This window comes from Theropithecus gelada, chromosome 7b, assembly GCF_003255815.1.
Source record: "Theropithecus gelada isolate Dixy chromosome 7b, Tgel_1.0, whole genome shotgun sequence".
Classification (NCBI taxonomy): Eukaryota; Metazoa; Chordata; class Mammalia; order Primates; family Cercopithecidae; genus Theropithecus; species Theropithecus gelada.
Genome location: NC_037675.1, coordinates 56,598,220 through 56,622,034, shown reverse-complemented (window position 1 = coordinate 56,622,034; position 23,815 = coordinate 56,598,220). Strand labels below are relative to the sequence as shown.

At 40.6% G+C, this 23,815-nt stretch overlaps 1 protein-coding gene and 1 pseudogene across 4 annotated transcripts in view; both read right to left on the bottom strand.

Annotated features, from left to right (window-relative positions):
• The window catches only part of FBXO34 (F-box protein 34), an 82,292-nt gene that overhangs the window by 39,531 nt on the left and 18,946 nt on the right, over positions 1–23,815 (bottom strand). The window lies entirely within an intron of this gene.
• Positions 12,383–19,115, bottom strand: LOC112629116 (annotated as a pseudogene). Its single transcript, XR_003120535.1, has 2 exons — positions 19,065–19,115; positions 12,383–13,175 (listed from the first exon to the last, which is right to left on the bottom strand). The product of XR_003120535.1 is annotated as a charged multivesicular body protein 4b pseudogene (transcript).

Sequence of the window (23,815 nt, the reverse complement as noted above, 5' to 3'; positions counted from 1 at the left end):
AGTAACTAACTTGCTTTTGATTTTACAGGCTGCTAGGCAGAAGGGACTTGCTTTGTCTCACATGACACTTTGGAGTTGGACTTCAGAGTTAATGCTGGAATGAATTAAGATTTTGGGGGGGCTGCTGGGAAGGCATGATTGGCTTTGAAATGTGAAAGGGACATGAGATTAGGAGGGGCCAGAACACAATGATATGGTTGGGCTTTGTGTTCCCACCCAACTCTCATCTTGAATTATAATCCGCATAATCCCCACATGTCAAGGGAGAGAGCAGGTGCAGGTAACAAACATGGGGCAGTTTCCCCCATGCTGTTCTCGTGATAGTGAATGAATTCTCACAAGATCTGATGGTTTTGCAAGTGTCTGCTAGTTCCTCCTGTGTTCCCTCTCCCTCCTGCCACATTATGAAGAAGGTACTGCTTCACCCTCCATCATTAAGTTTTCTGAGTCCTTCCAAGTCATGTGGAACTATGAGTCAATTAAACCTCTTTCCTTTATAAATTACAGTCTCGGGCAGTTTTTTACAGCAGTGTGAGAATGGACTAATACAATATGTAAATTGCAACATGCAGTATATTGTTTTAATGCAATCAAACTGCATTTGTTCTTATTTTGTCTTTATATATGTCAGGTTGGATTTTTTTTTTTTTTCTTGCAGTGATAGGTTGACTCTTATCTAGCTAGAAAAGTGAGTGTGGTCAGAGTTTATAAAACAGTTCAGATAAGAAAACACTAACACATCTTGTATTTACCTCCAAACTTGATGATGGTTATCACAGGATGTTTAAGAAATTTGCTTAGCAAAGAGAATAGAAGCAATCTGCAGATAGATATAGTCCAGCCACGGCAGATAAACATGTTTTCACTTATTCCCTTAAGAGTGATTTGGTTTGTATGGATTTGGTATAAAATCATTTCTGGATTTAAAGAAAACTAAACAAGGTTTTATAGCTTGTTATGTTGGCAGGCAGGTAGCCATGAAGAAACCCTAATCTAAAAGATTCCTTTTACACTTAAAATTGAGGTAGGATAGACATACCTGAAGGCATAGTCTACATTTCTCATCTACATTCTTCCTAATGAGGCCAAAAATTATCCTGTCTCCATTATTAATCGTAAACCCTGGTTTGGTGGTGTGACCTGCAGGTCCATGAGCACTCCCCACTTCCTCTCTAACAACAGTAAAATACTCTATTGGCATGAAATGCTACTTGAATTTTTCTCTCAACTGGCAACAAAAGTAACCTATTACTAGCATTTCGCTTTTTCTCAAAGTCAAATTAGATTTTGCCAATTTATACAGAGAACAAACATACTTCCACGTTAATAGCTATTACCAACTTGGTCTTATTCAAACCTTTATGTTCACACTCCAGTACTTTAGGTAAACAGTACTAATCTCTTGTCCATTCCAGATAGCTCACAGGCTTCAAGGAAGTTCATCTGGTTTCTTGCTACCTCCATCCATCCCCATCTCAACCTTCCCAAAAAAGCAACTCAAGTTTTTTGTTCTGTTTTTGAAACAGCTTACTTTTTCCATCCTGAGTTTTCCCAAACTATTTCAGGGTTCTGACAATTCTGCCAGTGACTAAGTCTTCTCCCGGGAATAGCTGCCTCATTATCACTATTAAAAACAGTCACTCCTAATACTGACTGATAAGGATCAGAAAACTCATTGCAACTCAATGTAAATCTCACCCTACCCAATCTAAAGATAAATGCATTACGAATGGAATAACAGGCTCAACAAAGGACAGAACTCCAGCAGTCTTTGTGTCACAATGAAGCTACTGAGTTTTGTATGGATTTCTAATTATTACAAATATGAAGAATTTGTTACCATTTCCTCCCTCATAACCAGTCAGTATGTAAATTACTAACAGCCAAGCAAGCAAAAAAATAAAAAATAGAAACACAAAAACTCAGCAGTGAATGTGCTAATATTTTTAAAGTAATGCAACCTTCCAACTGATTTTCTGTTTCAGAAATAATTTTATGCGGTACATGTGTTGTGTGGGTAACTTTTGTTCTTGGCAAGCTAGTCCTCCTGCTTAAAAAATCAGATCTAAGTTTAAATAAGAGGTCTTCTCCTAACCCCTCAAATGGAACAACTGTTTAGAAGCTTAATTCTTGCACAAAAAGGATATCCAAATAATCATAAATTTATTTTTATCATCATTTTGCTCTATCTAGCTTGCTCTGTACTAGAGGAATGTGACACAATCATAGTCCATCGTTCTGGAAACCTGAGATACTGCTGTAGAGACATCTCCCCCATCCACACACCGCCACACTCCTGCAAAAAAAACAGCAGTGTCCAGAAAGTTTTTTTCACATCAACCTTGGCCATTTTGTATTCACAGGAATATTTAACTTTGTTCCATAAACTCCTCTGGAAGTGTGTAAAGACTATAAACTCTCATAATACTTTTTTGAAGCAAAAAGTGTGTATACCCCCCCCCACACACACAGAATACCAATTATATTAAAATACAGTTAAAATAGTTTCAAAAACTAATGATATTAAGTAAATACATGTTTGTTTTTTTAACATATTAAATAACAAGCTCTAATAACAGGTCTACTAGTTACCATAATTTCCAAATGGTAATCAACACAAATGGTATTTTCATGATGTCTGCAAGAACTACAATGTAGTAAGAAAATAGCTGTGATTTCTGTTGACGACAAAATCACAGGTACTGGTAGTACTGCAGTGGTTAGAAATGCTACATTTCAGTCAGAGACTAGCAAAAATAAGTAACTTTTTTCTCAAATTCACAGACCTCTGAAGCTTTTAAACCATAATCATTCTCGAGCATTTAAAGAGGTACTGAGATCTCTTGGTTCAAACTCTTCATTTTAAAGATGAGGGAATTAAGGAGGAATTTGATGATATTGCTTGCCTAGAGTATCTTGATTCCAAATCAGGAATCACTGGGTATTGTTTACAGTAAACCAGTGTTTTCTTCTGAAAACCTGAACCTCAAATCTAGCAATACTTGGCAGTTACAATAGAGAGTAAAGAACAATATACTTCAAGGTAAGAAAATCTATTATAGTTTCTATGTGCAACTCAGTTTCATCATCTGTAAAATAAAGATAACTGACTATGGAAGAACCTTAACATGAAAACCAAATTTTAAAATCCATGTTAAGTACTACAGCGAGGCAATGAATTACATGAATTACATGAGAAATTGGGTAAGTTATTCTTTTTCCTTAGTGTACTTTAAGTATCATCAAATACTATTTCATACATTAAATATCTTTAAAACTATCCAGTAGATCTCCTGAAAAACAAACTGACTTTAGTAATAAGCTTCTTCAAATGAAAAATATGTTTAGAACAAAAAACTAGCTTTGGAGTCAGATATGTGCCTGTAATAAGATATATGCCTGCTATTCTATGCAAAATGCTTGTTTTCTCTGACCCTCTATATTAGCCTGTTCTCGCACTACTAATCACAATCATAGCAGAAGGTGAATGAGGTGCAAAGTCACATCTTACATGGCAGCAGGCAAGAGAGCTTGTGCAGGGGAATCCCATTTATAAAACCATCAGATCTCGTGAGACTTACTCACTACCATAAGGAGAACAGTATGGGAGAAACCTGCCCTCATGATTCAATTATTTCCACCTGGCCCTACCCTTGACACATGGGGATTATTACAATTCAAGGTGAGATTTGGGTGGGGGCACAGCCAAACCATCTCATCCTCCATTTCTGAATCAGTAAAATGGGAATAAATGCTAACAGTCATATGAGATTGCCATGAAGGTCACTAAATGCCAGTCCCCTTCTCTTAAAGGCATCCATGAGAAATAATATAATTTAGAGGTAACCTCCTAAAGCAACAAGGAAACTTTTCTAATTTCTGCATTATATTTACTTTTTCCTCCATCACTTGATAAAGTTATTTTAAATCAGAATAAAGTAGGACACAAAAAAACCTTTGCTCATGTCAGTACATTATCTCTCAGCAACTTAAACACTCAAACCGCCGGTCATTCTTTCTACCTGGTTTATAAAGAAATTACACAGTAAAGATGTGCAGTGAAGGAAAGGGATAATAACCAAATTTCTAAACCAGACAGAAGTAAATAAACATTTGGAGGACAAGAGTCACACAAAATAATTTAACAGCTTACGTGTTTAATCACAGAAGTGGGGGGAAAAATGTCAACAGCAGCAAGGCCACTCACCTTCTTCCCACACATTGTTTTGCCTGCCTCCAAGAAAAGAATTCAAAGAGGTCCACTCTAGGCAAGTTACAGTGACAAATATGCAAACACATTTTAGTTGACCAGAAAAAACATACAGAAAATATAGTAGGTAGTCCAGAGAACACAAAAGGCTAGTAGTACAAAGCAGATCTGCTAAACAGAGGGACGGAAAAAAGAACCATTATCTGTCATGCCCTCCTGTCACACCCTTTTATTTGTAGCCATAACTGCAAGCTGTTTTAAAGACAATGGCAATGGATGAAGGGTACCTTCATGCTGTGCCAAAGTACACATACATAGCAATTCAGAACAATCAGTCTTGCTTTCATGAGAGCAAAGGGTGCAGCCAAATGAAATGGGTGGATACCATATTAAACAATCTCAGAATTAACTAATAGGATATAGGAAAAAATTATTCCAATGCAGATGCTAAGTTCCCTTCCTCCTTTACACAATAAAATTTTTTACTATTTGAAAAGCACTACTTGAGAAAGGTTTCCATTTACTAAGACCTAAATATGGCCTGTTTTTGTTTTTGTTTTTGAGATGGAGTCTCACTTTGTCGCCCAGGCTGAACTGCAGTGGTGCAATCTCAGCTCACTGAAACCTCCACCTCCCAGGTTAAACTAATTCTCCTGCCTCAGCCTCCCAAGCAGCTGGGATTACAGACATGTGCCACCATGTCTGGCTAATTTTTGTATTTTTAGTAGAGACGGGGTTTCACCATGTTGGCCAGGCTGGTCTCATCTCCTGACCTCAAGTGATCTGCCCCCTCAGCCTCCCAAAGTGTTGGGATTACATGAGTGAGCCACCACACCCAGCCAGCCTGTTTTTAAACAAAGGTTTGAAAGACCACGTACCATTTCCTTGTATAATCTGTTAAAATATATGCACTGGATGCTGGATTTGACATCATGTAATTTCAAAATGATGCTGTGTAGAAATGACTTTAGTGGAAACCTTTAAAAACATGTAATCATTGTGACTCTAAAGAAAACCACTTGTTTCACAAAGTGCAAACTGAATGAAGCCAACAAGTAACAACATAAAGTCTAATGTGTGGTTTGTTGTGGGTTTCTACTGCTTTTATTCCTTAGGAAACAAATTATTCTCCCATATGGTTTCCCTGACTCCATTTTCCCTAATCATAATGAAGTCCAAAACATTAAGCAATTAAGCAACTTTTTGGAAGTTTAGTGTTCACATAACTCAACTCCATGGCTTACTACGAGCTAAGCATAAACTCAAATTGTTTTTTTTTTTTTTTTTTTAATGATTGGGAAAAGAGGAGGACTATGTATTATATACATGCACACATACTTAAGTAGGCCTTTAAGCTAGAATGTAAAGTTCAGTTGATCAAACATTGAACTAACTACTTTACTACTAGACCACACAGGTTTAAAATGTGATACTTTGTCATTGTGGCTCTGCTGACAGGCTTCAGGGCAAAAATCAGAAAGGAGATGAAAAACTAGCCTCAAAATTGATAAATTACGACTTTACAGCCAAATCAATGTAGCCTTATACATAGATACAGTACTTGCAGTAACGGGGATAAATATAGGGGATAAAATTCAGATCAGGAAAAATCCTGCTATTGAAGCTGATTCAGTAAAAATTTTTGTAATGTAATTTTATTGCTGACTTTCCCCCTCCCCTGTACGACTCCTATTGTAGAGGCTTCTTTTAAGGCTTTTTTTTTTTTTTTTAAGGAATGCAGTGGCACTATCTTGGCTCACAACCTCTGCCTCCTGGGTTCAAGCTATTCTGCCTCAGCCTCCCAAGTAGCTGGGGACTACAGACATGCACTATCACACCTGGCTAATTGGTGTGTTTTTTGGTGGAAATGGAGTTTCACTATATTGCCCAGGCTGGTCTCTAACTCCTGACCTCAAGTGATCCACTCACCTCAGCCACACCACTCACCGTGCCCAAACTAAGACTCCTTCTTTTTTTTTTTTTTTTGAGATGGAGTCTTGCTCTGTCATCAGGCTGGAGTGTAGTGGGGCAATCTCAGCTCACTGCAACCTCCACCTCCTGGGTTCAAGCCATTACTTCCCCCTGCCTCAGCCTCCTGAGTAGCTGGGACTACAGGCGCGCACCACCATGCCAGGTTAATTTTTTGTATTTTAGTAGAGACAGGGTTTCACCATGTTGGCCAGGATGGTCTCGATCTCCTGACCTCGTGATCCACCCCCCTTGACCTCCCAAAGCGTTGGGATTATAGGCATGAGCCACCAGGCCCAGCCAAGACTCGTTTTTGAAATAGTCTTTTTCAGTTGCAATTCTAATGCACTAATTAGGATGTTTATTTGAGGTTAAATGCTGGTGTGAGAGAAATCTATTGCTCAAACTAAACTGAAAGGGAAGTTGATTGAAAGCGGAGTTCGGCAACTCCTGCCCTAATGTACTCAAGAATAGGAACAGACTATGATAATTTTCACCAAAAAGTACAAAAACAAAATAGGTTAAAAACACATTTTAAATAAATCTTTTTTAAAAAGATTTTGAAAAACCAAACCTGTCTTATAGAGCTCCAAACCTAGAAAGATTATTACAATAAAAATGGGCTAGGTTGGGTTGGGCACAATGGCTCAAGCCTATAATCAACACTTCGGGAGACAGGCGGGAGGATCACTTGAGGCCAGGAGTTCAAGACCAGCCTGGAAAACACAGCAAGACCTCGTCTCTACTAAAAATGTAAAAATTAGCAGGACACGGTGGTATGCACTTGCGGTCCCAGTTACTCCAGAGGCTGAGGCAGAGGATCACCTGAGCCCAGGAGTTTGACCTTGCAATGAGCCCAGATCATGCCACTGCACTCCAGCCTGAGTGACAGAGCAAGACCTTGTCTCAAAAAAGGAAAAGCGGGGTGGGGGACTGGCTGGGTGCTACAGTTCATGCCTATAATCTCAGCATTCTGAGGCGGAAGAGGACTGTTTGAGGCCAGGAGTTTGATACCAGCCTGAGCCACACAGTGAGATCCTGTCTCTACAAAAAATTTTAAAAATTAAAAAAAAAGTAAAAAAGAAAGATTTTCAAGGATGAGAATAACCATGATGATGTTAATGAGTTGAAGAGCTGGTGTTTCAAGTACTGAAAATAATCTGCTATTCCTAACATAAAAAGTACAGCACTCAATACATGGTAGAGTTTTTACTGTTTTTAATGATAGAAATGAGGTTACCATAGTAAAAGCTAAAATCACAAGCATAAACATAGACTTAGAGCTAGTTTCATTAGAATTAAGATATACGCTAACTCACACTAAACAATTTCATCACTTTAACAGCATACATGTCACTGTAACTAAGCAATAAATCCAAACACTATTCTTTCCCCGTATCTGATGGCTTATTTCTGATTTAAAATCACTATCACAAGGGACACAAAACAGAGGGCTTCCCAGTAAGTCTGGTGAAACAACTCTTCTTTACATCAGTCCCAGAAGATCCATATAAATCACAGTAACCAACGGGAACTGAAACTGACTCTCTATTCACCTCCCTTGCATCTGAACTCTCTCATTTCTTCTTAGGCAGTAACATGGTCCTGGTACACATGGCTTCCTGGCCTCCACACTCACAACACTTGTCTGAACCTGCTGAATTCACAACATCATTCTCCCTTTCACAAAAGTTATTCTTTTTATTAAGAGGGAGTGGGAAGCAAAATGAGGACGAAAATTAAGGGTTTTTTTAAAGAAAGAATATAAAGAAAGAAAAGCATGTTCCCATAAATTCCCAGAAACTTTACAACTATTAAAAAAAAAAAAAAAAAAAAAGATAAGAATGGGAGGGGGGAGTTGTCCTAGCTACCAAATTCTACTTTGTGATACCTGATAAAAGCTGGTCTACTTAGTAAATTATGATATCATGACCTTAGATATACCCACTTACACATATAAGACTCTCTCTCCTCCCCAAATTTTTAAGGCAAAATAGCATCTTAATTCCTCCTATAAAGCCTGGATTCTGCCCTAAGAGAAGCTACATCTTAGTTCTATGGCCTTGGGCATGTCACTATTTCTGAGTCTGACATTTCATAGAGCTGTGATGAGGGTTAGATTACTTAGCACAGTATCCAGCTGATACTATAATTACGCAGGTTCACCCTGTGTACTTTGTTCAAAGCAAATCAAAATTAGTGCTCACTCTTGCATCATCTTTTTTCACAGCTGACAGTTCTCATAATGGTGCTAACACAGTGAAGTACTCAAAATTTAAATAGCCTATGCTTAAAAAAAAAGCCTGTAAAGAGAAATTAATGCACATTAAAACATACTATTCTGTTTTCAGAATTTATTCCAGAAGAGAAACTATCTTTGCCTAAATTAAAGATCTTTAGGGCGCAAAACACTGGTGGCAAGACTTGCTCACCTCAGCAGTATTCAATCCCGTATCGGCTGACAAGCCCTGACAACTATTAGCCTCTTTACTACTTCCACTATTCACCAAAAAAAGGAAACACATCTAGTGCAAACCAAAAGCAAGTCCCTAATTCTTTCCTGCATTTGTCCCAAAACTACTTACATTAGATTTTAAAAGATTTTCCAAAGAAAACAAAATTTCTTAGTCTTTAACCAATTCTTCTCTAAACCCAGGAAACATCATAAAACTTGTTTCTGTATCTAGTAAGTAAGCACTTAGCACTACTTTCTAATTATAAAGCCTACTCTAGCCACAGAGTCTATGAGTAAAATAGCTACTAAAGGAGTTTAAAAGACTTGAAAAGACTCCTATATCTCCATACTTCCCTGCCCCCAAACAAGATAATACAGGCCAAGTGTAGTGGCTCACACCAGTAATCCTAGCACTTTGGGAGACCAAGGCAGGAGGACTGCTTGAGGCCAGGCATTCCAGACCAACCTGGGAAACATGGTGAGACCTTGCTTCAATTAAAAAAAAAAAAAAAAAAAAAAAAGACTACACAGTCACTTGATGAGAGTAAATTATGATATCATGACCTTAGATATACCCATTTACACATATAAGACTCTCCCTCCTATTTAAAAATTTCTATCCTGTTAACTGCCTAACATCATACAAACTTTCTACACAACCAGGCGAGGCAAACTAACAGATGACAATTATCCCAGGTCCAAATCTACCTATCTGCTTATCTCTATACAGCTGAAGAGAAATATATTCCAAAAAATTACCTCCATGTAATGTCCTGCTATTCAAACCTAGAAGTTTAGTTGGAATACTCCTATCAGTAAACTGTCTTGAGGTCTCATAAAAGAAACTATCACTTAAGGAACCAGGACTGCTGCTTTATTTTTGTTCTCAATCGACTTTACACATGTAATTTTGCAACCAGTTTGTGTTTCCTTGCTGCTAGAGCTGTATCTGCATCTTTTGGAGAGTCTCCTTATTTGGTCCCAGTTCCCTATGGCCTCTGATCTGCTGCTCTGCCTTGCTGGTAATCCAATTATCATTCTTCCTATATGCTTAAAACTGATCTAATGCCTATCTTCTGAACTGTACTATTTGCCAGACAGGGACCAGAGTAGGCATGGGGAGGGGAGCCAAGGAAAAGCAGACTGTGGTATGGTACACGTGACATGACTCACCTGTTCTAACTGTTCCATAACCTGTTCTGACCAAGTGGCTCAGATAATACTGCCTGGCTCACTCTGAAAGACTTGTTCTTGATCCCAACCTAACCCATTACACTGGGCATGACATTCCTGGCCATGTGCCTTGTCCCTAAAACTTTCTACTGAAAATAGCAGAGTTTCACAATTAATTATGGCCATACTTACAGAAAAGGAAATTAACATTCAAGTCTCCTCCCTAGATACTTTCTCACTCAAGACCTACCAAAGGCCACCGATGTAAACACAGCAATGCCCTTATTTTACAGACGAGAAAACTACGGTACTTCACTATCTTCACATTTAAGAAAGTAAAACTAACAATACTAGATACTGTATAATGTTAACAAAGAAGTTTTTCTTGTTTTTTTTTTTTTTTTTAAGACAGTGTCTCACTCTGTCACCCAGGCTAGAGTGCAGTGGCACAATCACAGTTCATGGGAGCCTGCACCTCCTGGGCTCAGGTGATCCTCCCACCTCAGCCTCCCGAATAGCTAGGACTACAGGCACATGCCACCACATCTGGCTAATTTCTGAATTTCTGTTGAGATGGGGGTCTCACTATACTGCCCAGGCTGGTCTCAAACTTCTGGAGACAACCAATCCTCTCATCTCGGCCTCCCAAAGTACAGGCATGAGCCACCGTGCCCAGCCAAGACGACTCTTTTTAACATTGCCCTACAGAGCTGATTTTCCTTGTTCATTACATGAAAAGCAGTCCAGTGTAGTAACAAGGAATCTGGTTTACAACTTCTAATTCACTATCATTTCACCTTACAAATTCTCCTTTACCAAAAATAAAAGGCTACACCTTAGTGACTGGCACCATGTGCTTTTGTAGCATTTAAATCAAATCCTAAAATTTACAAAATAACTTTAGTATATTCAAAATTACAAGAATATTTAGTGTGCTCAATGGGATATAAAGCTTAATAAAAACACATCATTCATCCTAGACAAAATAATTCCTTCTGGGGAAGATACGTAAAATACTGTGTGGGAAAATGACCGACATTTCATTACAAAGACTTTTGAACTGTTTTAAATTTTACTATGTGCATATATTATATATTCTAAAACTAAGTATACCTATAGATTCAATTACCAATTTACAGGAAATACAGGAAAGAAAGTGTTGAACTGAGCCACAGATGTAATCATTAAAATCCAGACTCTGAGAAACACTAGAACAACATAGTTTCTTCTTTTTTGAGATGGAGTCTTGCTCTGTCACCCAGGCTGGAGTGCAGTGGCACAATCTCAGCTCACTGCAACCTCTGCCTCCCAGATTCAAGTGATTCTTCCGCCTCAGCCTCCTGAGCAGCTGGGACTACAGACACGTGCCACCAAGGTCCCGCTAATTTTTGTATTTTTTTTTCAGTAGAGATGGGGTTTCACCATATTGGCCAGGCTAGTCTCAAATTCCTGACCTCGTGATCCACCCGCCTCGGCCTCCCAAAGTGCTGGGATTACAGGCACGAGCCACCGCGCTCAGCCACAACGTGGTTTCTTGAACAAAAAAAAAAAATTACCAAAGAGAGGTAGTAAAATGGACTACAGACTAAAAGGTTAGACTTAAAGGTCATTATCAACCAACTGCAAGGTAGAGACTTTATATGGATCCTGATTCAAACCATTACCAAAATAACTATGACATCTGAGACAAATGGATATTTGAATACTAGATACCTGAAGATATTAAAGAATGAAGGGGTGATAATGGTATTGTGGATATATACATATGCAGATATAGTCTGTATCTTTAAAAGACAAGGATTCTTTAACATCAGTTATATATATGTCATATATGTATATGTAACTCATGTTAAAGAATCCTTATCCATATATAAATATACACACACACTCATTTTAAATAATCCTTTCCCTCTTTCAAAGATACAGACTAGACTGCCAATAAAATAATATCCACTCTGGAATTTGCCTGAGAATAATTCAGGAGGAGGAAGTTGGAGGGAAATAGATCAAACTAACTTGGGCATTTGATAATTTCCCCTCCTACATGAGTAGAGTGGTTAATAACTGTTGAAGCTGAGTGATAAGTATATGAGGGTTTCTTATATGGATTCCACCTACTTTTGTTTGAAAATTTCCCTAGCAAGTTAGAAAGTCAAACATTTACAAAATATATGTAAATGAAAAATGGGTCATTTAAAAGTGATAACCACAAACTTGAATATATTTTAATATTTTCAATATTTAATATATCTATTTTAATATTTTCAATATTTATCTAATATATTTTAATATTTTAGATAACAAAAAGGAATCTGAGGACACTAAGACTCAGATCAATCTAAGGCAACAGATCAGTTTTGTTAGGTGGGGATAATGGCACTGTGGTTATGGGGGGAAAATATCTTTTTAAAAGACACATACCAACGTAATTAGAGCCAACATGACATCTCTAGAATTTGCTGTTTTTGGATTTGCAAACAGTTTATTTTACAGAAATTCAACATTATAAACAGCAGGCACTTCCCCCCCACTGCCCCTCTCCTCCATCCGCCCCCGCCCGTCCCACCAGGTGCAGATCATGCTATGCAGAGAGCGAGCAGCAATGCGATCCCACTGCTTTGGAGTGAGAGTCGAGAGCGATGGAACCTGCCTGCACCACATCCATCCTGCCTGCCGCGCACATGCACACGCCTGCTCGCTGCGCAGGCCATCAGAAACCTGGCCCAGCCCGCGCTGGACCCAGCCCACTTCTCCAAATCCTTCATGTCGTCGTCTTCCTCTTCTTTCTTCTTGGCGGGTTTTGATGGTAGGGCTATGGAGGGAACACTTGGTAGAGGGACTGTTTCGGGTCCACTGATTTCCAGCAAATTTTTGTCTAGTTCCTCCTGTTCTAGTTCTTAATTCCACCATGAGCTCATCCTCGTCAAACTTCTCTCCAAACCCTACAGGTTTCGAAATTGCTGTTGAAATCTCCTCCGCAAATTCTTGCTGGTCAGCAATGTCCTGCGTTAACTCATCAACTTTATCGATGTCCATGTTGTCATGTGCCGCCTTCATGGCCTTGGCGGCACAGCCCATGTTCTTGAGCACCTCGTTGTTGGTGTTGGCATTCTCCAGGGCCTGCCGCTGGAACTCGATGGTTGATAATGTGCCGTCGATCTGCGCCAGCTGCTTCTCATACCTCTTCTTACGCTTCAGTGCCTGGAGGGCCGCGCGCTTGTTTTTGGTGCCCTGCTTCTTGGCAGCAGTCAGCTCCTGCTCAATTTTCTTCTCCAGGAACTCCTGTTTCTTGCTTAACATCTCCTCCGTGTCCTGCAGCCGCTGGATGGCCTCCTGGGGGATCGGGCCGCCCTTGCCAGCCTTACCCGCCTCCAGTCCCGAACAGTGTCCGAAACACCTACACGGTTGCTGCTCGTGGCGCCAGCCTTCGCCACCCTCTCCAGCTCAGCTCGCTCCCAGTCCCGCCGCTCCCTGCTGCCGCAGGCCTCTCCTCCGCCTCTGCCCTTCCCAATTTGCTTTTTTTAAAAGCTGAGGACAAGAACAAGTAGGTCAAATGTAGGGGTGGGATAAAACTAACTGCTACAAACATAAGGGCTCACTGACTCTACTTCTGTGTATGTTTCCATTTTAAAAAGTAGTAATAACAGTAGCAGTAAAATAGATTTCAAGGACTTCCTCCACTCATCCAGGAGGGTAAAAAAAGAGAAATAATCCTAGTTCAAATAAGGGTCAAGTATGGGAGAAGGGGGAGGAACCACTACACCAGGGGTGTCCAATCTTTTGGCTTCCCTGGGCCACAACGGCAGAACTGTGTTGGGCCACACGGATAATACACTAACGATATTTGGTGAGCTTAAAAAAAAATCTCAAAAAAAAAAAAAACTCATAGTGTTTTAAGAAAGTTTACAAGTTTGTGTTGGGCCGCATTCAAAGCCACCACAAGCTGCGGGTTGGACAAGCTTGCACTACACATTTAACTCACCTGAGTTTCACAAATAATCAGCAGAGGGTGTGGTGAGGGAAGTTTCAACAATGTTCCTTCACTTACTGGAAGCAAAAAAAGTGTTTTGGGAAAAGAATTATTTCCTCCTGCCAGTCCTGCCCTAGACATCCATTTACAAAGAAACTTTCAACATTTCTCAAGTCCAAGAAGTGGACGGCCAGTGTTTGTTTTCTATGGAACAAAGAAAGCTTCCCTAACATCCTAAGACGTACAATTCTGATTATACATACACAGTTTCTGGGCGTGAAAACAGTTATTTTTTCATTCCCGGTTTTTTGGCTGTGCTCCAAGGTGTTTGTTTTTTTTTTTTTTTTTAATCAAGTAATCTTCAGTGAGATCCTTTCTTGGGAAGAAGTAGAGGGTTTTTCAAAGACTTTTGTGAAAATATTTGCACATATACATTTTAGCATTTCATGTAATGATACCAAGTGTTCTTTGAGGTTCTAAAAAGAAAAACAATCTAAAATTACCTAATCCTGTCAAAATTTCCAACAGAGGCTATCACTACCATATGTAAATCACATAATCGTTTTTGCTAGTAAAGAGAAAGGGAAATTAACATGCTCTCAGCACTTACTATATGTTAGGCATTTAATATGTATTTTAAACCAAATCTTCCTAACAACCCTAATAGGTGGGTACTATTATTGTCCAAATATTACAGATGAGAAAACTGGGGCACCAAGAGGCTAGTAAGGTGTTAAGTAACTTAGGGCACCAAACAGTAAATGGCAGAACCAGGACTGAACCCTAGCAGTTTGACTGCAACATTTGAACTACTCTATGTTAATATTGACATAGGAGTTAAAAAGAAATTACTGGCCAGGCACGGTGGCTCATGCCTGTAATCCCAGCACTTTGGGAGGCCGAGGCAGGCAGATCACGAGGTCAAGAGATGAGACCATCCTGGCTAACACGGTGAAACCCCGTCTCTACTAAAAATACAAAAAATTAGCCGGGCGTGGTGGCGGGCGCCTGTAGGCCCAGCTACTCAGGGGGCTGAGGCAGGAGAATGGCGTGAACCTGAGAGGCGGAGCTTACAGTGAGCCGAGATCGCGCCACTGCACTCCAGCCTGGGCGACAGAGCGAGACTCCATCTCAAAAACAAAAACAAAACAAAACAAAAGAAAAACAGGGCCGGGCGCGGCGGCTCAAGCCTGTAATCCCAGCACTTTGGGAGGCCGAGACGGGTGGATCACGAGGTCAGGAGATCGAGACCATCCTGGCTAACACGGTGAAACCCCATCTCTACTAAAAAATACAAAAAACTAGCCGGGCGAGGTGGCGGGCGCCTGTAGTCCCAGCTACTCGGGAGGCTGAGGCAGGAGAATGGCATAAACTCGGGAGGTGGAGCTTCCAGTGAGCTGAGATCCGGCAACTGCACCCCAGCCTGGGCGACAGAGCAAGACTCCATCTCAAAAAAAAAAAAAAAAGAAAAAAAAAAGAAAAAAAAAAGAAATTACTTAGGCAGATAGGGTACGCGAGTCCTCGGTAAGGTTTTCCTTTTAATGAAAAGCAGCCCCAAATCATTTTCCTAACAAACAGCAGCCTGTAAAATAGAGCTGCAGACGTGGAAGCTGGCAGTTGTGCCAATCAGTTTCAAAATGGCGGCTCCATCTTCCCTTCTCTCTGCCAGCCACGTGTACTGTAAAGAGCAGCCAAAATGGCACCGGTCAAGGGGAAAGAACATTTGCATAATAAGATTAGGGTGGGTCTCCCTACAACTGTAGATTCTAATTTACTCCCCTAAACTACTGTTTTAAAACAAATTAAAACTGATTTATGTACTGGAGATAACCAGGTATAGTCTGAAGCTCCTTAGAACAGAAATATATGTATGGTGGGGAATAAAATACATATTTTGTAGAAGACAAATGGCTAATTAAGGTTCAAAAGTAATTCACATTGAAGAATCAGAATATTCTAGTCAAAATTTTAAATTAAAAATTGTTTTCTATGGTAGGCAGAGGAAGACTGTTTCCATTACTATAATTTTGTATAAATTATGGGCAAGTTTTTCTTTTAAAAATCAAGAACAGGCCGGGCGCGGTGGCTCAAGCCTGTAATCCCAGCACTTTGGGAGGCCGAGACGGGCAGATCACGAGGTCAGAAGATCGAGACCATCCTGGCTAACACGGTGAAACCCCGTCTCTACTAAAAAATACAAAAAACTAGCCGGGCGAAGTGGCAGGCACCTGTAGTCCCAGCTACTCGGGAGGCTGAGGCAGGAGAATGGCGTGAACCCGAGAGGAGGAGCTTGCAGTGAGCTGAGATCCTGCCACTGCACTCCAGCCTGGGTGACAGAGCAAGACTCCGTCTCAAAAAAAAAAAAAAAAAAAAAATCAAGAACAGTGGCTGGACGCCGTGGCTCATGCCTGTAATCCCAGCACTTTGGGAGCCCCAGGCAGGTAGCTCACAAGGTCAGGAAAGGTCAGGCGTTCAAGATCAGCCTGGGCAATATGGTGAAACCCCATCTCCCCTAAAACTACAAAAAAAAAAAAAAAAAAAAATTAGCCAGGTGTGGTAGCGGGCGCCTGTAATTCCAGCTACTCGGGAGGCTAAGGCAGGATAATTGCTTGAACCTGCGAGGCAGAAGTTGCAGTGAACCGAGATCGAGCCACTGTACTCCAGCCTGGGCGACACAGCTAGACTCCGTCTCAAAAAAAAAAAAAAAAAGAACAGCAAAACCTACCCACTGTCTACCCCTCTACTCCTTCACTAAATTATACTTCCTGTCCAGCTATACAGTTAAAACTTTTGCCTTCCTGCTGAATCTAATTTTTAGGGATAAAGGCAGAACATACAAATTCTGCTCCAAAAAGAAGCTAAACTCTTCCTGAACTAAGTCTAAGTAGTAGAAGAGATAATTAGGAGCCAACTATGGCTTTATTTAAAATATACTTACTTTATTTAAATTAGCACTGGTTAACTTTAAAAAAAAAAAAAAAAAGGAGGGGGGGACTTGCTAAGGCTGATCTTGAACTACTGGCATTAAAAGATCCTCCCACCTCAGCCTCACAGTAGCTGGGATTACAGGTGCAAGCCACTGTGCCTGGCAGCATTAGTTAACTTTAACGTAACATTACTGCTTCGGTCACAGCAGTCTCAATCAATCTAGTAAATCATTGGAAGGTATAGCAAATAAAAGATAATGGTCTCTTTGTGACATTAGTATTCCACTAAGCTGTTCCTAATTTCTTTTTTACTTCAAAAAAAAAATTTTTTTTTTTGAGACGGAGTCTCGCTCTGTCGCCCAGGCTGGAGTGCAGTGGCTGGATCTCAGCTCACTGCAAGCTCCGCCTCCCGGGTTCACGCCATTCTCCTGCCTCAGCAAAATATTCTTTACTATAATAGGAAAGTGTTTTGTGCAGTGAAGTTCCTCTGTAAGACCGGCTGGATTTGAATTCCAGTTTCAACACTTACTAGCTAGACAAGGTGTTTAACGAAGAATCAATTTTCTGCAAGAAAAAATGGCCAAGAATATTTACCTCAGCCGGGCACAGTGGCACTTTGGGAGGCCGAGGTAGGCAGATCACTCGAGGCCAGGAATTCAAGACCAGCCTGGCCAACATTGCAAAACCCCATCTCTACTAAAACTACAAAAAAACTAGCTGGGCATGGTGGCACATGCCTGTAATCCCAGCTACTCGGGGGGCTGGGGCTGGAGAATCGCTTGAGCCCAGAAGGTAGAAGATGCAGTGAATCAAGATCAGGCCACTACACTCCAGCCTGGGCAACAGAGAAGAGACTCTGTCTCCAAAAAAAAACAAAAAACAAAAAGAATATTTACCTCATAGATCTATTATATAGAATAGATAATATTCATAAAATGCTTAGCATAAGGCCTAGTCCACATTAAGAAATAAGGCTAACTATTAACATTAACATTGTCATACCTCACTGTGCAGAAAGCTATCTCCAGTAGGAAAGGGATGTTCCATCTGGACACTAGGGAACACATTCAAACCTAGAGGTTTTTTCTATTACAGAAGGTTCCCAATTTAGGATGGTTCAACTTATGACTTTTTGACTTTACGATGGTGCAAAAGTCATATACATTCAGTAGAAACTGTACTTCAAATTTTGATCTGTTTTTCACTTTCAGTATTCAATAAAGTAAATGAGATATTCAGCACTTTATTACAAGGTAGGCTCTGTGTTAGATGATTTTATCCAACTGTTGACTAATGTACATATTCTAAGAATGTTTAAGGTAGGCTAGACTAAGCTATGATATTTGGGAGGTTAAATATATTAAATGCGTTTGTTTTCAACTGATTTATCGGGACATAAGTCAAAGAGCATTAACTAAACCACCACTGAAAGCAACTTTACCACAAAACCACTACAAGACTGAGGCAGGTGATGTACTGAGCAAACCAATCCTCAGTCCTTTTCCACCAACAGAATACACAGTCCTTAAACTTAGCACAGCTGTGTTTGCCCTGGTATAATTATGGAACACAGTAGTCTCCAAAAGCAAAATTTTAAAATTCCTTTTTAAATAATGGAAATAATACTTTTAAATATAAGTATTTAAAATGTAAACTATTTTACAGCTAACTTTCTTACGTTATACCCTTTCCTCTCTTCACACATATAGCAAATGTTTTTTTAAGGCCAGGCATGGTGGCTCATGTCCATAATCCCAACACTCTGGGAGGCCGAGGCAGGTGGCTCACTTGAGCCCAAGAGTTCAAGACCAGCCTGGGCAATGTGGCAAAACCCTGTGGTGTGTGTGTGTACTCCCAGCTACTTGGGAGGTTGAGGTCAGAGGATCACTTGAACCTGGGAGGTCAAGACTGCAGTGTTCACACCACTGCACTCCAGCCTGGGAGACAGAGTCAGATCCTGTCTCAAAAAATAGTAATTTTTTTTTAGCATCTATTAGGCATCTGGAATACAATGAACATTATAATAGACAAAGCCCTCAAGGAACTAACATTCTGGTAGTAAGAGAGACAACAGTCATAATAAGTAAATTCTACAGAGCTCTGTAGAAATAAGTAAATTCTACAGTTACCTCCTTTCAAGGATAGGTATCCTATCCTAAACAGACTAGGATAAGGAAGCTTAGAAGTGCAATCAAAGAGGGGCAGTTATAATTTTAAGTAGGGTGATCAGTACAGACTTCCTTAAGAAGGTGATAGATGAGAAAACATTTTAAGGAGGTAAGGAATGAAGATTTAGCTAAGGAATAGCATTCTAGACACAGGGAACAGCAAATGCAAATCCTAAGGAAAGCATATGCGTACCTGATTACCACCACCACCAAGACCTAACAAATAAGCAAAAATATCAGTCATTGCTGTTAAGTTTCTATATCCCTCCCTCCATACACACACAAACCTGTGCTAGGAAAAAACAAACAAACAAACAAAAAATATCTCAATTCATAAAAATTCATTCATTCAACAAATGTTTACTGAATAACACCCATGTGCTAGGTCCCACTTTCCATGCTAAGGATACAGAAAAGAACATGACAGGCAATACTTTCTATTCGGTCACAGGAACCTTAGCAAAGGGTCATTTACTCAGGAATACTTTTTTCTTACTCCTTATTAAGCCTTCATTGATTTTTTAAAAAAAAAAAAGGCGGAGATTTACAGAAATCTGATCTCCAGATAAGTGAGATGATACTGTACTCAAAGTATCTCAAAGTCTCTATCTTCAGATTATAGATATCGGGCCCTTATAAAGTTTCTTTACCTAGTGCCAAGCACAGTGGCTCACGCCTGTAATCCCAGTGCTTTGGAAGTCCAAGGTGGGAAGATCCCTTGAGGTCAAAGTTCAAGACCAGCCTGGCCAACAAGGCAAGGGTTAACCCCATCTCTACTAAAAACACAGAAATTAGCTGGGTGTGGTGGCGCACGCCTGTAATCCCAACTACTAGAGTGGCTGAGGCACAAGAATCATCTGAACCCAGGAGCAGAGGTTTCAGTGAGCCGAGATCATGCCAATGCACTTCACCCTGGGTGGCAGAATGAGACCCTGTCTCAAAAAAAAAAAAAAAAAAAGGCTGGGTGCAGGGTGGCTCCCATCTGTAATCCCAGCACTTTGGGAGGTCAAGGGGGGGGTGGATCACCTGAAGTCAGAAGTTCAATACCAGGCTGGCCAACATGGTGAAACCCCATCTCTACTACCAATACAAAAATTAGCCAGGTGTGGTGGCACACGCCTGTAATCTCAGCTACTTGGGAGGCTGAGGCAGGAGAATTGCTTGAACCTGGGAGACAGAGGCTGCAGTAAGGTAAGATTGTGCCACTGCACTTCAGCCTCGGTGACAGTGAGACTCCGTTTCAAAAAAAAAAAAAAAGAAAAGTTTCTTTACCTAAAGAACTGACATTTTAGCCGGGCGTGGTGGCTCACGCCTGTAATCCCAGCACTTTGGGAGGCCGAGGTGGGTGGATCACGAGGTCAGGAGATCGAGACCATCCTGGCTAACATGGTGAAACCCTGTCTCTACTAAAAATACAAAAAATTAGCTGGGGGTGGTGGTGGGCGCCTGTAGTCCCAGCTACTCGGGAGGCTAAGGCAGGAGAATGGCGTGAACCCGGGAGGTGGAGCTTGCAGTGAGCCGAGATCGCGCCACTGCACTCCAGTCTGGGAGACACAGCGAGACTCCATCTCAAAAAAAAAAAAAAAAGAACTGACATTTTAAAAGTACTAACATCTACCCTCCCTCTCACCCAGAAGAGCAGAAGAGCCAAAACACTGCTATTGGGAGTCTAATCTACTATGCCACAGTACCTATGGTAGCTAACTAAGAGGTCTCTGCTATCTAAGACTTCATCAGGTGGTATGGGGAAAACATGCATATATATCTTTTCTTTTAATGTTCCCATTTCCTACTTTAAAAGTAAGTACAGGCCAAGCACAGTGGCTCACGCCTGTAACACCAACACTTTGGGAGGCAGAAGGGTCTTGAGTCCCAACAGTTCAAGACCAGCCTGTGCAAAATGGCAAACCCACATCTCTACCAAGAAAAATACAAAAATTAGCCAGTCATGGTGGCGTACGCCTGTAGTCCCAGATACTCTGGAGGCTGAGGTGTAAGGATCACTTGAGCCTAGGAGATGGAGGCTGCAGTGAGCCGTGTTGGTACCACCACACTCCAGCCTGAATGACGGAGCAAGACACTGTCTCAAAAAAAAAAAAAAAAAAGGAAAAAAAGGTTTTTATACATCCCCGGGGCATAGAAAAGTACTATGAAGTTATTCCTTAAGTCCCAACCAAAAGCTCACAGAGTTGAAAATATAATTAAGGACACCTAACATTCTAGTTTTAAAAATTACAGTTTAAGCAGAATACATATTATGCAATGTATCTGAACCCATTTAGCAATCGGAGAATAAAAAGAAAACACAACAAAAAAAATTACATGAAAAGAACCAAAAATATATATTACTTTCTTTTTCCCCATTAGGTTAAAGGGTACTTTAAGATCAGTTAAAAATATGTTTCTGAATGTTAAGAAATGTATGTGATAGAAAACAGGACCAAAGAAAATTAATGCTAAATTAACCTTATACATGAATTGATTTTTTTTTTCTTTTTTAAAGAAATGAGGTATTACTTTGTTACGCAGGCTGGAGAGCGGTGGTGCAATGACAGCAAACTGTAACCTTCAACTCCTGGGCTCAAGCGATCCTCCCATCTCAGCCACCCCCATACAGCTGGGAATACAGGTGCACACCACTATGCCCAGCTAATATTTTTTCTAAAGATGGGGTCTCCCTATGTTGCCTAGGGTGATCTCAAACTTCTGGGCCCAAGCAATTCTCCTGCCTTGGCCTCCCAAAGCACTGGGATTACAGATGCATGTCACTACACCTAATTTGTTGGGGTTTTTATTAGAGATGGGTTCTTGCTATGTTGTCCAGGCTGATATCCAATTCTTGGCCTCAAGCAATCCTCCCCACCTCGCCTCCTGAAGTGAGGAGGCATGAGCCACTATGCTCAGCCCTAATTTACTTTTTAATTAAAAAACTCCTAAAAAATACATTATTCCCGTTTTCCTGTCAGTTTACTGTGACATGTTTATGAGTAGAAGGGTTTCTCATCGACCTTTAACCATCAGTCTTCTGTTACAATTGGCCTACGTAAAATGAAAACATGCTGCATATGCTTCACCCAACTAGCATTACATTAACTAGCTGTGCAATCCATGCTTTCTAGGTATCATCAGTATGTAAGGGTAGAAGTATTTTCTCTACCTACATGTCCTATCAGGCAAATTAGAGCTACCCTCTGTCACTTTTTTACCTGTGAAATTAGCAAATACAAAAATTGTGTCAGCAAGGATATGAGAAAATAAGTGTATTGTCCAGCTGCAAATACTCTTTGATCCAGTAGTTCCCCTTCTAAAAATATATCCCACAAAACACCATCTGAGGCCAGGTATGGTGGCTCATGCCTATAATCATAGCACTTTGGGAGGCCAAGGGAGGAGGATCACTTAAGGTCAGGAGTTCAAGACCAGCATGGCCAACATGGTGAAACCTCCTGTCTCTACTAAAAATACAAAAAAAACTAGCCGGGCGTGGTGGCAGGTACCTGTAATCCCAGCTACTCAGGAGGCAGAAGCAGGAGAATCATGAACTTGGGAGGTGAAGGTTGCAGTGAGCTGAGATAGTGCCACTGCACTCCAGCCTGGGCAACAGAGATTCTGTCTCAAAATAAATAAATAAATAAAAATAAATCTGAACAAGGTTATTCACTGCAGCATTGTTTATAATGGGAAAAAAAGATAATAAAGACTGCATTTCTCAACCTCCTTTGCATTCAGATGTGGCTATGACACCACGTTCTAACTAATGAAACATAATTCAAACTGCTATGAAATGACAGCTTCTACAAACCTTCCTTTAAAAGGGTAACATAGAACCTCTGCCCTTTCATGCATCCTGCTGCTCAGAATGGGCTGCAATAGCTGGAGATCTTGCTAAGTCAATGAGGACACAGGCAGCATATACAGAGCAGTATTAGTATAGAAAAAGGCCAATCAGAAAAGTGATAGTAGGGGGTGACGACCTCACTGAACCATGCACTTAGTATCTGTGCATGTTACTGTATCCATTATGCCTCCATTTATTTTATTTATTTATTTATTTATTTTTTGTTTTGTTTTGTTTTGTTTTGTTTTTTTGAAAGAAGTCTCACTCTTGTCCCCCAGGCTTGAGTGCAATGGCTCAATCTCGGCTCACTGCAACCTCCGCCTCCCGGGTTCAAATGATTCTCCTGCCTCTGCCTCCCAAGTACCTGGGATTAAGGTGCCTGCTACCACATCCAGTTAATTTTGTATGTTTTAGTAGACAGGGGGTTTCACCATGTTGGCCAGGCTGGTCTCAAACTCCTGACCTCAGGTGATCTGCCCGCCTCCACCTCCCAAAGTGCTGGGACTACAGGCATGAACCACCGTGTCTGGCCAAATTATGCCTCAATTTAAAAAAAGGAGAGTAAGAGAAAAACAGCACACCATGAGTGCCAGATGAGCCCTAAATCACCTACCTGAACCTTCAAGAGAAAAACACTTTGTTGTTGTTTGAGTCGCTGTTAAGTTTTCTATCACAAATACACTCTTCATATACCAATATGTAAAGAATTTTAAAACTACTGTTAGGTGAAAAAAACCAAGCTAAGAGTATATAGAGTATGCTACCAAACTTGTTTCTTTTAAAAAGGTAGACAGGCCGGGCGCGGTGGCTCAAGCCTGTAATCCCAGCACTTTGGGAGGCCGAGACGGGCGGATCACAAGGTCAGGAGATCGAGACCATCCTGGTTAACACGGTGAAACCCCGTCTCTACTAAAAAATACAAAAAACTAGCCGGGCGAGGTGGCAGGCGCCTGTAGTCCCAGCTACTCGGGAGGCTGAGCCAGGAGAATGGCGTAAACCCGGGAGGCGGAGCTTGCAGTGAGCTGAGATCTGGCCACTGCACTCCAGCCTGGGCGACAGAGCTAGACTCCGTCTCAAAAAAAAAAAAAAAAAAAAAAAAAAAAAAA